General features: G+C 50.2%; 1 protein-coding gene across 1 annotated transcript in view; it reads left to right on the forward strand.

The window, feature by feature from the left end:
- Window positions 1-16139, forward strand: part of Tunar (transmembrane neural differentiation associated intracellular calcium regulator) — a 46931-nt gene that overhangs the window by 613 nt on the left and 30179 nt on the right. The gene's annotated exons all lie outside the window — the stretch shown is intronic.

Consider the following 16139-nt stretch of genomic DNA (forward strand, 5'->3'; position numbering starts at 1 on the left):
GAGTGTTCAGTCATTGTTGGGTGGTGGATCTCCAAACCGCTCCAAGGAAGTAGGGTCCCCCCTCTCCATATCTCAGAGGAGGAAACTGAGGCCCAGAGATACTGAATGTGCTAATCAAGGTCACAAGGTGGGAACCAAGGTGCTCACCACCTCATCAAACTGATCCTTTGGTCACACACACGCCGGCTTTATCTCCTCCACTAGCTGCTTCCGTCTCAAGAGCCGCTGCATGTGTGGGAAACTACTCCTTCCAATGACGGCCGAGACGGAATAAATTACTAGTAGAATGTATGTGTTGATCACTTCTCCTTTTAGCGATGGCAGTCATCCTTAGAAGCCTCATCTTAGTTCAGTTGGAAGGAATGGAGGCGTCGTTACTACATTTTCCTTGTGGTTTCTTTCTGGGCTCTGTTTTCCAGGGTCCTTGGAGGATGCGGAACCGTTTCAGTTACCCCCATGTGTCTTCCTTCTGTGTTGTGTGTCCCAAGCAAGTTCACCCTCACTCAGCCTTTTCCCGTGGGTAAAACCCATCAGCACCGCCCAGGCTGCTTGTGCAGGTATTAGAAATAGCCTCTTCACAGGGGCTGGGGGCTGATTCCAAATGGCCATAAGGCAAGCGCCACCTGGGTCCTGACTCACAGTTGCCATCTGTCTGTGTGTCAGCAAAACTTCACACTTCTTCACCTAGAGGGAGAAGGGATAGCTTTAATACAGATATGAGCCTCTCTGCTCACCTGTGCAGCACGTGACTCTTCGCCCAGATGCATGTAGATGGTCCTAATCAAGATCGCCACGGGGGAATCGTGTGGTCCTTGTCTGAGCACTTGCTTAAGGGCTTGAGTGTTTAATTCGTCTGTCTACACCATGTGGAAAGTGATGGTGTTGGAGCCGGGGCAGACCTTCTGCCACAGAGGACTCAATGCCTATGTTAGGGTTAGGTTGGGTGATGTTTCAGATCCCTCTCAGATCCAGGACTCTGTGAGTAGAAGAACTAGTGGGCCACAGGCCTGAGCTAGGGTCTGGGGGTCCATCAGACACGGACATATGTAAACTGAATAGACAACTGGTTTCCAGGAACAGTACTCCCTGACGAAAGAGCGGTGAGAGTCTGGTTCAAGCCAAAGGAGGTGATGTCTCAGCCATAGTGCATTATCTACTAGGTTAAATAATGGCTATAAAATGTCCCTAGGGGCCAGACTGGGGTTATTGGATAACTTAGGCATTTCAGTGGAAGAGATGATGACATTGGCCTCTAAGAACTGATAAAATTCAGTGTATCACCTTGAAGTACAGCAGGCTGGGAAGCAACATGGCCAACAGGCCTTGCTGCCCTCTGAAAAGGATCGGTTACAGTTTGTGAGTGAACTCCAGCCGGAGCCACCAGTGAGAACAGGGTGATGCTTTGCTCTCCTGGCTCTGCTCTCTGGTGATTATGTTACTGACCGGTGGAGTCCACAGAGAGCATTCAAAGAAGCCGTGAGGAGAAGGGTGGCCGGCTGGCTCCTCAGACCCTCACTGGATTGCATTTTATTCGGGGCTGCTAATAGAGCTAAACGCATCAAGTTGACCTATGGGCCATTAATGGGTTGTCATCGGTCTTTTTAAAGATGTAGATTAATGAACCTCTTAAAGCAGTACTGAATCCCAGCCTGAATGGACACCCGCCACATTTTCCCAGAACCTCAGCTCCCAGCAGGGTTTGGTGGGTATTTGAGAGTCACAAAGCCAGAGAAAAGCTTCCTTTATTTGTAACGTGCTTGCTCGTGGGGTTCTGTGAAGGGAAGACGGTGCTTCTGGAGGGGGGTGGCATTAATCTCTCAGTGCTGTGTGTTTTAGGTTCTCATGATTAACGGGTACAGTTTTGAATAAAAATGAGTGCAGAGAAAGGATCTTCATTAAGTTAGTTACTCCCGAAGATGACAACGTAATTATGGAATAACGATTTTTGGATCCTCTCTCATGCCGCTAGCACACAAAACTGGATCACACAGTACACCATCGATCCCCGTTCTGATATTTTAATTTTTAATTTCATCCGTTTCTCTCACATCTCACACTGTGCTTCCCCCCACCCCGCGTGTGTGTGCGCGCACGCGCGCGCACACACACACACACATGCCATGAAAGTAGACAACACACAGTAGAGTCTCCCTTTTCAGTTTTGCCCCGCTAAATCCACTTCCTGTCTAGAACTTCTCGAAAGTCGAGCACACAGTACCTTAGGCTGACCTCCGACTGAAGTATGTCTGAGGTGCTTGGATTTCTGTGGCGAGGCAAGAGGCTATGTATGGTGTGTAAATAAGTAAGATGAAGGCAATTCCTTTATGGGCTCACTTGTCTGACAGGGAACGAGGCCACTGGCTTCTGTGCTGGCAAGGCATGCTCAGAGCTGTGAGGTCTCTGAGGTCTTCCGTGCTACACAGTGATTGTCACATCGAGGTACTTGAGCAGAGCAAGGGACTGGGGAACTGGCATTCATCCTCTTGTGAACTTGGCTTTGTAGCCTGGGACAGTTTATTCCCTCCTTCCTGGTCTTGACTCTATGATGCTGCTTTATTCTTTTACATAAATGCGTATGGTTAGTAACGGATGATGTCCTTCGACTCTCAACTCGAAGAATCCTTAGAGTTTGGCCATAGCCGGTTATTAATAGATCCGGAACGCTGTGTGCACTCGGGTTACATAACGCTTTCAATTAGGCATCCATACAAACAATGAAGACCAGGTCACTTTAAAAGATGCATTTTGTTGGCTGAAGTGAAGCCTCGGTGCCCTGGGTGCGTGATGATGGAACTCTCATCCTGAGAGATACACGCGTGGTTCCCTCAAACTTACCTGAGAACACCGGAATGAGCTGTGACCCTCTCTGGGATCCATGTGGCAGGAGACACAAGAAGGGTTATGTAATTTGGGTCAGTGGGGTAGGAAGAACATGAAGTCCTAGATGCAGAGCCTCAAAGTCAAGGGACTTGGGGATTTTGCCTTGTTCCCAGGCTATTCCTGGAAGGTAAGGAGGGAAGATGGTAATTACTGCTTGCATTTGTTTTGAAAATGCAAAGTACTTAATTAGAGCCCTGAGTTCAGTAGAAGTTTCAAAGTGGTGAGGCACAGTGGCTTGGTATTTCTGTCAGTATCTTTGTGCAGTCAGCCCTCCTGTGTCCTATGGGTAGGTAGCATGTTGACTGGGGTCAAGACTTCCTGTTGAAGTCATTTTTCAGCTAGAGTGAGAGGAAGCAGCCACCAGACCTTAAACACCTTGGCTCTTACACTGTCTAGCTCCTGAGCTAGAGTGCACAGCTGGGCTCAGAGTGTAGGTGAGTCTTCAGCTAACTGAGGTATCAAAGTAGCACGGCCTAGACCACTGTTGAGAGGACCCTTGAGGGGGAATAAACCACCTCACACTGTAGCTCGCGTCCTCTGGTGCTGCAGTGTGTCTGTCTGCTAACCAAAGTGTGCCCTTCCTTCCAAATTTTTAAATAATACCACTGTACTAAAAAAAAGCACGTGGAAGATTTGATGTACAGACCATATGGAGTGATTTAGCTATTGATAGACTTCTGAATTGTACTTTAGAAAAAAAAAAAAAAGGATGTCAGATTTCTTTTAACCGAATAATGTCAAATTGCGAGTGTCCCCAAAGAGAGTCAGAACTCAGCCGAGTGTAACCTTAAAAAGGTTGGTGCCAGTTGTTCTTTGGGGGAAGAGCGAAAATAACTTCCCCAGGTCCCACATGCCCCTGGGGTTCTGTGGGAAGTGGCAGGCAGATGACACCCCAGTCTCTTTAGAAGGCACTGCAAGCCTATACCTGCTGACAAGGGACACAGACTAAAGGTTACATAACAGAAACTTTCAAAGGTCGGTTTCTCCGCCTCTCCCGGATGCCAGTGAGTTAATCCTTCCAAACAGCACAGGCAGGGGATAAATGGGAGGCTTTCAAAGTCCACCTTCAGTGTGGAGGAAGCTCAGGACTCTGGGAGCCTGGGTTCCGACTTGGTGACCATGGTGGTGGGTTAGCCGTCGAAGCCGGCCTTGGAAATGGAGCTGTCTTCGTTCTTTTCTGTTGGCTTTGGATTTGCAGAACTTTTTTCTGACCAGCCCTCCTCCCCCCCCAGGACTGGAGACTGCCAGGTCTCACCTGCAACCCACAGTTTATGGAGACTGAAGGCAGATCACTGGGATACATGGTCACTGGCTATGTGGCTTTACATTCTAGGAATGAAAACTCAGTCTGGATATTTTCTCCAGCAGCTGAACGTCCAGTTCTGGTGTCAGTTTTACCGGTGTCTTCCTAGTGATGTCTTAACAAAAGAACACACACACACACACCACCTCCTCTGGACTGCCAAGCTGCTCCGGTGCCAGAAGCCTTAAGTTTCATGAGAGGTGATTCATGGGGTGCGGTGGGGGGTGGGGGTGGGGGTGGAGCCAAACAGAACGAGATAGAAAACTTGATGGTGATTCAGCTGTGGTCCATAAAAAGCAGCAGTCTCCCGCCGCTCAGCGTGGAGATTTTATTTGCTAAGTGAGGCTTTCCAGGACTTGATCCCAGTGAGAGCTGAGGAGTTCAAACTCTGAGAGAGCAGATGGGTGCCTGGTAGCCCTAGTGAGATTTTTTGGTACTTGTAGAAAGTTACTGACGCATCAGAGCGTGTGAGCATTGGGAATTACGCAGAACCCGTTAAGTTGATTGGATTTAATGTTCACGTCTAACATGATCACAGGATTCCTTCAGCTAAGCCACTCTAGACGTTCATGTTGCCTGCGCAGGCCGTCAGACAGATGTCAGTGACTTTCTGGGTTTAAGCCTCCACCTGGTCTGGCCCTTCCCGCTAGAGAGGTGTGTGTTGGTGCTTGACGCACTTAGGTGATGGAAACCTGAATCTCAAGGTCAGAGTGTGGCATCTCTGAGGACTGATGGAGTCCTAGTGGGTTTTGTTTCTTAATAATCTGATCTGCGGTGGTGAGCTGCTGCCCTGTGCACCTCATTTAGCATCAGGAAGCAAAAAAGCAAACAGGGAATGCCCAGGGCATTTTCCCATCAGCCCCGAGTCTCAGCCTGGATCTGCTAATGTAATCAGGGGATCTCACCGATGGCTCACGCTTCATCCAGCGGAAGAGAAACTGGTAGAGCTCAGATTGGCCTTGCCATGCCTGCACCCCCCACGCCAGGGCTTCTTTAATTCAGAAAGTGGATGACAGTGGTGATCATTGTCTTTTGATGAGAGTGACAGCTCTCAGATTTTTAAATGAAGCAAACTTGCTTTATTTTAAGCAAGGCACCGCATGCGTGGGCTTAGAATGATTTGTGAATGTAGGGGCATCCCTTCCGCTTGCTTTACTGAATACTTCCGAAACAGTAAGCCCTGTTCTGCAGTGCTGAAATCTGAACGTAGAAGTCAGAAGCCGACATCCTGGGCTTTCGGTCTGAAAGGCGGGAGTGGAAAAATCCACCCGCTTTCTGAAAGGGGGGAACTGGAGCCTGTGCCTCTGCCACTCTTACTGACAAGATCAACATCGCATCAGTCCAGAAAGTCCCTGTGGGTTGGGTGCAGCTTCTACACTCAGGCCTGCTGGAGGACACCTTTGTGGCACCTCCTGGAGCTGCGGTGTCCATCTGTGCAGTCCTGGCACCATCTCTTCCACCAGCGGCATGCCCCCACTCTGGTACTGCCTGATGAGCAGACCACACCATCTTCCTCCTTTCGGACACAAGCCTGTTGTCAGCGGCTTGGTGATAACTTAGCATGCACAGGCTCTGCTTGATGCGAAGCCACCATGGTAGACGCATATACCTTCAGCGTGTGTGCACATCTACATTACCCCTGCCCTTTGTCAGGGACACCATCTAAAGCCTGGAGGACTTAGCTGTCACAGTAGGAGCTGGAAGCAGGCGGGTGAGAGTGGGTGAGGTGTGAGTTAGGGGCTCCCTTGTTAGCTCTTCTTCTCTCATGTGCCTTAGGTGCCTAGGGCAAGCCAGCATCCTACTCGTGCCCTTCACGGGCTTCTGTACCCGTCTAGGCCGGGAGGCTGCCACTGCCTAGTGTCATCTTCCAAATGTGACCAGGTACCTGGGCCGTGCAGGCTCTGGTTTCTAGAACACCCTCCCTGTCAGTGTCACCTCAGGCACTGGTCATTTCTGTTCTGAATGCTCTTCCTAGAACACGTCCCATAGGTGGGATCGTCCCCACTCCCGTCCCCACCACACCTCTACCGTCCTTACACCAGCTCCCCCCCCAGCCTCTCTTCCTCACTGCCCGCTACATCTTGTTCCCGTGGGCCACACAATGGACCCATGTACCCCTCGGCTGGCTCAGTGCCTGCTGTGTCCCTGTAAGGCTCTGCACCATCTGGTCTTGAGTCTCACCTGCTCTCCCCACCCCCCTCCGCCCCCCACCCGCCCTCCAGCCACACTGGCTTCCTGGCCAGACTTTACTCCACCTGTTTGCCCAGGTGTGCCCTCTGAGATCCCGGGTAAGGTCATCAGACAGGAACTGCTGTCTTCTGCCCCATTGTTTGAAAATCCACAGAACCTGTTCTCTTGCCCCTCTGGGACAAGCCTGAGCTTCCGCCTCACCATCCCAGCAAAGGCTGACTTCGAAGTAGCTCCTGTAATTTCCGGCATGGTGTTATGGAATGACTCATCATTACAAGGGCTGGATTGCCAGGGTGGCTGTAGAAGTGTCTTTTAGGAGGAGTTTCTAGAAATAGACTGTGTCTCTCTTGGGCTAGACTATCTCATCAGCTGTCTTAGACCCCCGAGGCCCCATCTTTGCTCTCCGTTCCTGACTCACAGGTCCCTTGCTACATCTAGGCACTGTCGTGGATCCCGGATACTAGTCTGAAGTTTTTAGTCAGCCAGCTCTCTTGCTTTCAGGCAAGTCAACAGTGTCCCTCTCTGGGTGGCTTTATCTCTTCTCCATCATAAAGAGAGCTCCCCCCATTTGGTTCATCACCAGACCCTCCTGGTATCCTGGTTGAGCAAGTCACACTCGGCCTTACCACTTTGTGACTGTCTGAGAGATGGGACTCAAGGATCTTAGCCTATGATTGGGAAAATGGGGTCTTCGGGGTGGAACGTGTGGCTATCCCGTGGAGCTTCAGTTTAGTGCCTGGAAGCCAGCCTCCCCACCCAGCATCCCCTAAAGGCCACAGAGACTTCTTGTTGGGAGCCGACTCTTAGCAGAAAGCGGCTGTCATCTCTGCAGCCATCTCGGGCTATTTACTTACAGGTGGTACTTTTCCACCCCGATGAGAGACTTGTTTTCCTAGCCTGATGTTTTTGCAAGAAGCCCACCACAGCTGAACACACTCTGATAGCATCTTTTTTTCTCCTACACATCCTGGACCTGTGGTTAAGTGTCTCCAGCTGCACTCCCCAGCAAGTGCATATATACCCATAGTTGCCTTCCAATAAACGAGACTTGAGACGATAGCCTCTGTTGTCTCCATTCTTTGAGTCTCTTGCTCCTCAGTCCCCACTCTCTCTCTTGCAGACCCCGTTGACCCGTGGACCTGGTCAACTTCTTACATTCCCACCCTTACCTATTGTGCACACACACGAGCATGCATGCATGCACACACACACACACACACACACACGATCCCAAGAGAGAACATAGGAGCTGTCATTCTAAATTGTTCATCCAAATACAGTCATGTTTTAGGGGCTGGAGAGATGGCTCAGGGCTAAGAGCACTGGCTGCTCTTTCAGAGGACCCAGGTTCAATTCCCAGCACTCATATGGCAGTCCAGATTGTCACTCCAGTGCAAGATGATCCCATGCCTCTTTTGGCTTCTGTGGGCATACTGCATGCACATGGCACACACACACGTGACTGTATTCCTCCCCATTCATACATTTAAATCTAGATTCCACATAGGAAAGAAAATGTGTATATATGTCTTTCCCAGTCTGCCTCAGTTTACTTAACTGAACGATCTCCAGTTCCATCTATTTTCTCGCAGATGACGCAGTTTCATTTTATGATCCAACCATACTCTCTGCTTTCTTTACCCTTCCTTTAGATCAGGGGCACCGTGGCTGGTTCTGTGTCTCAGCTGCTGTGTGTGGTGTCGCAGGAAGCAGGGGTGGCTGGGTGTCTCTGTGGTGTGTCAAATCGGAGTCTTCCGTGGATATCCCGGGGATGGGCGGAGCTACACCGGAGCATGGGTCTTTCTTAGCACTGATTTTCTCTGAGTTAGCAAACGTGGTCCCTGTTTGTGCTGAGAGACCAGGGGCAGGAGGCTACGGAGGATGAAGGCAAATGAGGTGATGTTTGTTCTCAACAAACTCGGGGACAGTTCGGAGAAGCCTGATATGTAATTATCTGTAGTTAATCAGAGTGGCTGGCATGCCCAGAGAGGACAGAGATGGAGAGTGTAGATTGTCTAGGGAGGATGCAGATGATGCCTTGTCAAGCAGAAAGGGAGGGGTAGCATTTCCGGTTGGTGGGAAGGAAGGAATGAAAGCAGTAAAGGATGGGGGGTGGCCAGTGCTGCTGTAGGCTATGGTGCTGGGCCAAGGTTACTCAGGCAGAAGGAGGGGCCAGTCCTGTAGTGATGGGATTGGGTCTTGAATGCCAGGTTCAGGGGTGTCTCCTATCTTACAGGTGACAGGGAACCATGGGAGGTATTTGAACAAGAGTTTAGGCTTTAAAACAATGTCTGGCATTCCTGATCCTTGGTACCCTGCCACCTAAGCATAGAACAGCAAAGACAACGTGTGGAATGTTGCAGAAAAACCATTGCAAGCTTGACCGTCAGGTATGACCGCCAGCACTGCCCCTCTGTTTGCGCCGTTTGTTCCCGCCAGCTGACCTTCCAGGAAGGTCCTGTTGCACGGACCCTGGCTCCCTTGACCTTGCCAGACTTTGCCCAGAAAACCAGGTAGACGCTGGCTGCAGCCCGGGCTGCCCAGCTCTTGTGGACACTGGCCAACAGGAAATGGAGTGGGCAGTGTCCCAGCCTGATTCACTGAGCCGTAGGGCTCCCCGTGTCTCTGCAAATGCAGTCAAGATGCTTCTGGCCTGAAAACAGCTTCCCAGATCCACGTCCACAGCTGAGAGAATCCAGGGCACCAGTCTCCCAGAGCTTTGCCCCAGCAGTGGCCATGACGGGTGGGAAGAGAGAGTCAGTGTCCGCAGCCACTAAGACTGGATTTGAAGTGCGCATGCTCAGTGGGGCAGGCGGCTTATGCCGAGTAGGCTGGAGAGCTAGGCCAGGGGGAAGCGAGTCCTGGGTCACAGGTGGTTACACTCATGGTCCCTCCATTTTTCCCACCGACCCACCCAAAGCCCTACTCGCCAGTGGACAAGTCACGTGGGGTTTTCTGGGAACTGTGTCTCTGGCAGAGAGGCTTCTTCAAGTCAGGCCGGTGAGCTTGCCATGCCAAGAATAACAGGCACAGGAAGAGGTGCCCTCTGAAGGGTTCCCGCCCCTGCTGGGGACCTGGAGAAAGAAACACAGCTGTAGTCATCAACAAGACCCCCTTATAGGTCAACAAACTAAAAGACGAGAGGTAGGAAGAAACTAGCCCAGTCACCTAGGGACTATGAATATGAGGGGGACTCAGTCACTTTGCAGCCAGTGTAGTTACTGAGGTTGGCTGGGGCGCACAGCTGGCTTGTGTCTACCTGAAAATAGGCAGGCATGCTCACCCAGCTGTGCTGGCCACGGGCCCTGGGCATGTAACTCCTGCTCTTTTTCTCCCTTGTGGAACGTATCCCCAGCTTTCTGGCTCTCTGGATGTTTATTCACTCCTTGGTTTCTGAAGCCTGTGTGGGTCTTCAGTGCTAGCGAAGAGGGGAACTGGGCAATCAGCTGTTAAAACAGAACCAGTTGCTAAAAATCCCTGGTTCTTAGTTAGGGTTTTACTGCTGTGAACAGACACCATGACCAACAATATTTACTTGTAAGGACAATGTTTACTTGGGGCTGGCCTACAGGTTCAGAGGTTCAGTCCATTATCATCAAGGCAGGAGCATGGCAGCATCTAGGCAGGCATAGTGCAGGAGGAGCTGAGAGTTCTACATCTTCATCTGAAGGCTGCTAGCAGAATACTCACTTCCAGGCAGCTAGGACTAGGGTATAAAAGCCCACACCCACAGTGACACACCTACTCCAACAAGGCCACACCTCCAAATAGTGCCACTCCCTGGCCCAAGGATATACAAACCATCACACCCTGTGTGTGGTAAGAGCTGGGTTTGTGGTCTGTGTTGGAGCTCTGAGGTTGTGGTGTAGTTTCAGGTTGCACCCCTGGGTTTGGAGATGTCAGAGCCCCTACACCTTCCCAAAGGTCTGCCTGAGTTATTTGTGGGCATCGCCCTCAGGGGCTACCCTTTTACTTGTAGGTTTCTTCTCTCCAGTACCTGGGACAAACATAATTCACACTTTTAGCAATTGCTGTCTACCAAGTATGGCTGAGTGACGGGTGCTAGGTTTCATGGGCATCTCAGCTGGGCTTTGTCAGTGACCTGGCTCTCTGTGCTGCCATGAGCCTTCTCAGATGCATCCTCCCATGTGTGTGAACACTGGATGTCCTTTCTGCCAGCTGACTACAGCCAACACCTTGCTGGGCATATCTGTACCTACAGTTCCCGCCCATCTAGTATCTGTCCCTGTGCTATATAGAAAGTGAAGGAATGGTTTGTAAGCATTCCCACGTCATTATCCCCAAACTTGGCCCATCCGGTGTTAGGTAAATTATCTTGACAGGTCCAGTGCTTACTGCAGTTCTGTGTAGATGTGATCCACCTGGTTCTGAATGGCACCGGTTTGCCATCTTTATTGATTCCTGTTTTTAAAGAAAGGAGAGCAGAGTTATTAAAACCAAAATAGTGGAAACCCAAAAAGAATTCAAGGTTACACTAAAGCAATAGTAAGAAGTGTGAGTGTCAAGCAGGCTTTTAGGGTTAGGGTTAGGGTGAAGGTTATTGTAGCTGCACATGACTGTAATCTCAGTACTTGTTGGGTGGAGGCAGGGGGATTAGGAGTTCAAGGTCATCCATGGCTGCAGAGTGAGTGTAAAGGCAGTCTGGGATATGTGAGATGCTGTCTCAAGAATAAAAATAAAAGGAAGGAAGGAAGGAAACCAAAAAAGACATTTTGAAGATCTTTCTTAAGCTTGTTTTTCTGGGCAAGGACTGGGCCACTTACAGATTCCCTTCCACTTGGCTGATGGCTCCTCTGCCTGAAATCCCACATTTGGAGTGACAGTTCCCTAGCAAGGTTCTTCACGCTGTCACAGCCGCTTCCAGGGCTCTGCACCTGTTGCCTGAAGCTGTTCTCTGAGAAAACTGGAGCCTTGCACGGATCTGGATTTAAGTCCAGCTTTATCCTTCCTCCCCCAACCCCCCTCCACCTCAGTCTCTCTCTCTCTCTCTCTCTCTCTCTCTCTCTCTCTCTCTCTCTCTCTCTCTCTCTCTGTGTGTGTGTGTGTGTGTGTTTGGTTCTTGGATAGTTCTCTTTAGCTGTTACAAGCATCGTTTCCTCTTCAGCAAAAGGCACAATCCAGAAGTTACTGAGAGGTGTAGGTTTTCTATCTAACTTCTTACCATGGGTACAGATTTAACTGTCAGTCTCACACAATCTAGAATCATCACACGAGAAGTGGAATTTTCATGAGGAATTAACCTAGATCTGCTTGGTCTATGGGTAGCTCTTTGGAGAATTGTCTTAATTGTTCATTGGCTTAGGAATACCTAGCCCACCATGGGTGGCGCTATTCCCTAGGCATGGAGTCCAGAACAGTATGAGAGAAAGGAAGGCTAGCTGAGGGCAAGTCAGCAAATGAGAATATGTTTAATCTCTCTTTGCTGGTGACTAGTGTGATATGACGAGCTGCTTGAGTTCCTGCCTCTATTTCTTTGAAATGATGAGCACGGATGTGAAATTATGACTTAAACAAACCCTTTCTCCTCAAAATGTCTTGTTCTTGGGGTATTTGTTGCAGCAACAGAAATGAAAACTAGGAGGAGACCCTACTGACAAAGTACTCAGCTGCTTTTGTTAGCAGTGTCATTTCACATGAAGAACTAGGGTCTGGGGAGTATTTGTTTCTGCCTGCAAAACGTCTCCAAACAGTGCTTTTCGCCTCTAGTAATTGTCCATTTTGTTCAGATAAGGTAGTTCTTGCTAGGGCCTCGTGAGAGACTGCACTCAGATAGAGGCTGGAGCTGGAACCATCTGGAAGACATCGTCTTCCTGGCCTGGCACCTGGACTTAGAAGAGGTGTACAGCCCAAGGTGAGATCTCGGGGAGGGAGTGTGTCAGTGTGTGAATGGGGGATGATCCTTCCTCCATCACTTTGTGGGCACTCCATGTTGGTTGGCAGAGGCGGGCAGGAGATCTGTGCATCCCATGTACAGCTGAGGTGCTGGGGGCACAGCACAGAAGTCTCCCAAGGATCTGCATCTTCTGTCAGCCTTGGAAATCGTGTGGCATCGCCTCTGACATAGAGTTAGAAACAAGTCATTAATATTTGGGGGAGAAAGAAAAGCAGGACTCTGTCTTTTGCCTAGAGTAGTGTAGAAGGAATTGCAGTACAACTTTTGGCTAAATGGACTACTTTGGTGATGCCTGTGGCAGGCCACATCACCAGAGCTCTACACACATCTACACTGTTGCCCCTTTCGGTTAGAGGGCTCTTAGTCCAGCCCTGGTACACACCACCCTTCCCATCCCATCTCTTCATCCTTTCCTCAGCCTGCAGTTGCATCTGTACCTTTTTGGGGTCCTGAAGACTTTCACCTTCGTGGGTACCTTCAGAGTGGATGTGTGGGTTATACACTCATATTTTATATTGCCTGTGTTTTGTGACACGTGAGTTAATATGAAGAGGAATTTTCAATCGTGCTGTATTAAAACACTTTCATTGAGGGACAGTGGTGGCACACATCTTTAATCCCAGCACTTGGGAGGCAGAGGCAGGTGGATCTCTTAAGTCTGAGGCCAGCCTGATTAAGGATGGCCAGGACTACACAGAAAAATTATATCAAAAAAATCTCTCTTTCTCTAAATCAATCAATCAATCAATCAATCTCTCTCTCTCTTCCTCTCTCTCTCTCACTCTCATTCTCACTCTCACTCATGAAAATGGAGTATTTGTGTGGACACTAGACACCGTGCCTGGCACATATCATGGAGAGAGGAGTCTGGATTGCATTTTTTTCCTTCCTACATCCTCTGCCCTCCTGGTCCCCTTTCAGGCCATGTCCTCTCCCAACCTGAATCTTTGAAGCCCTTCTCAGCATCATTGAACAAGTCCCAGTCCATTCCCGCCACTGGGAGCCTCCTCTCTTCAGGTCCTTCACTAGGGACAGGGCTTCCTTTAGCTCAGAGCTCTCTTCCCTGGCTCCTGGCTGGTCTCTTGAGAGCAGAGCTCTGGCAGACCCTCTTATTTCCCCGAAGGGCAATGGATTGTTGGTGCTTTGGCTGGGTCTCCCTGACTTGAGAGACAGATTTCCCCAAACCAGGATCTGATCCTCATGTTGCCTCTGTCCACTTTGTACTGCATAGATGCTCCGTGCCAGGCCTTCCACAGGGGCTGCCTCATCTCTGTCCTCAGAGACTCGGTGTCAAAAAGGCACACAAGAAAAAACAACAAACGGTTGCAAGCAACAGAGAGGAGTTTTGATAAGGGATTGGCGTTTCTCAGAATTCAGAGCAGTGAGTTCAGTCTGCTTGCATGAGAGAGAATGGCAACCAGATACGCATCTGAAGAAAATCAGTGTGTTTTCTGTCCCCAGCCCTGGGTGCTGCTGTCTCCTATATCCCCCATCTCTCTTGGCTTTGTCTTTCCCTCTCTCCTCTGAATAGATAGTCAAATGACAGTCACCTCATCATGGCAGCCTTCATCTTGTATCCCAATGACCTGACTCGTTCAGTCTCCCTGGGCACACTGGTTCCTCTAGGAAGCTGAATGGACTTCCAGGGCGAGCATGCCTAGTCCACGAAGCTGTGGCTAGTCATTGGGTCTCATGGTGAGGAGAGCTACCTCATGGGGCTGTAAGTGTGATATGTTCCCCCAGAAAGGGCATACAGGGTGGGGAGTCCTTTGGAGGTGACATGTCCTTTGTCTCGGGACTGCTTCCTGGTTTAGGGTGGCAGTTTCCGGACTGCTGGTAAGCATCCTTGAGAAACCAGTGTATGGTTTAATATTATAATGTGATAAATAATTCAAGGACTAGGGAGACCTTGATATTAGGATTTATCTGGAGTAATTCCTTTTAATTAGTTAATAAAGTTAATCGGTCAACAGGTGCTGTCCTTGTTTGGATTTGGTTTGGTTTTTCTACCCCAGCTCAGGTTTAGGTTGTAGACTCAAGTGAGTTGTGTCTGTGGACTTTTCACTGGGGACTGAAGGCATTAGGAGTCCTGGAGGTCACTTAACCTAAAGTCTGGACACTGGCAGCCATAAGAAGAGTTGGCTCGTGTTCAGAACTGGCCAAGGCTGGCTTATAGGGAAATAATATCCTCCAGCCAGTAGCTTAGAAAGAAAGAGAGCCTCTGGCAATTCGAGAGACCTGTGTCTGGAACACTCTGTCCAGTACCCACCTCTGAGTCAAGAGATGCAGGCTGAGCCAGTCATGGTGGTGCATGTCCATAATCCAAGCCCTCGAGAGGCTGAATCAAGGTGACCTCTGCGTGTTTGAGGCCAGCCTGGGCTATCTATCTAGCAAAACATCGTCACACACAAACACACAACAGAAGCAGGCTACAAAGATGTGGGAGTGACCTTGGCTTTGATCGTTGAGTCCTTTCTGAGGGAAAACCCCTGTTTCTTCAGAAGGAATGCTGTCCTCTCTTTGCTAGATTGCTATCGTGAACCTTGTTTGTACGACCCACTCACGATGGCCCCAGATGACAAAGGAGGAAACAGGCTGGGACTGCACCGCGAGTTTGTTCTGGGTCACTCGGCTCCTAAGAAGTGGGGCAGGAGTGTGGATCAGAGCTGCCTCTTGTCAAGTTACCTGTGACAGAATGCTAAGAAGCCTGTCACCTTGTCATGGGCAACCTGCTCTTGTGTAGTGGAGACAGTACTCGCCTGAGACTCTGGCAGTCCCTTGTTCCCAGCTGTGGGAGGGTTTTTCCTTCTTAACTCTTGCGTGTGTGCTTGCATCCCTGATCTCAGTCCTCCCCTTTCTCCTTGCTTATTCTTGCTTTGTGTTGCCAAGCTAACTGGCCCTCAACTTTGAGGGCATCGCCTGTCTCCACCTTGCATCTCACTGTAGGTGCACTGACATTAATGATAGGCAGCATTTTGTCTAACTTTGTGAGTTCTGGGGACATAGACTCAGGCCCTCACACCTCTTTACACACAGAGGTGGGTTTATCTCCCCAGCCCTCCCTTAGAAGCACTCTACACAGTCTACTAACCGGGCAGGAGGGCGGGGGGGGGGCAACAGTAATATACTGCCTCCTAGTGTGGAGATGAGAAACCAAAAGCCAAATTGGCCAGCCTGCTGTCCTTGCTGGTCTCAGGGGAGGGATGAGAAACCAAAAGCCAAATTGGCCAGCCTGCTGTCCTTGCTGGTCTCAGGGGAGGGTGACCCCTCCACTCCACGCCTCTTCCAGTTCACGGTGGTGGCCAGCAGCTCTTGCTGAACTTGGCGTGCAGAACCATTCTGTTCCCGCTGTCCTCACGGTCTCCCTGCGTGTCTCTGGCCAGCTTTCCATTTCTTTCTCTTATCATGACATGACTCAGGTATAGGACCCACTCTAACCCAGCATGATCTAGCTAAGACTCGGACATAGCTAGTGGAGGGACGAAGCTCACGTTATCGCGGGGTGTGTGCCTAAGGTCCTCTGGGGGTCGGGGGGGGCATCACACTCTCAGCTAAAAGGTTCCATGTGTGGTTGCTGCCCCACTCCGGGGCCTCACTGTCTCCTGCTTAGGTCAGCTTGGTGATGTCCCCTGGTCCCTTTGCCAGGATGGGCATAGCTCCTGCTGCTGCCTTCTTGGAACCATGGAGACAGTTTGTGCTGCTCTGGCATCTGTTTGGGGCCACTGCCAACTCCTGGCACGGCGAGTGGGTGGCAGCTTGGGCGCAGTGTGTGTCTGCAAGGCTCCCCCCCCCCCAGCCCCAGCTGTGTGTGTCAGTTTCCTCGGGGCTTTTGGCAGCCCCTGACTGGTCAGG

Source organism: Mus caroli, unplaced genomic scaffold (assembly GCF_978045245.1).
Source record: "Mus caroli unplaced genomic scaffold, Mus_caroli_1 scaffold_14, whole genome shotgun sequence".
Classification (NCBI taxonomy): domain Eukaryota; kingdom Metazoa; phylum Chordata; class Mammalia; order Rodentia; family Muridae; genus Mus; species Mus caroli.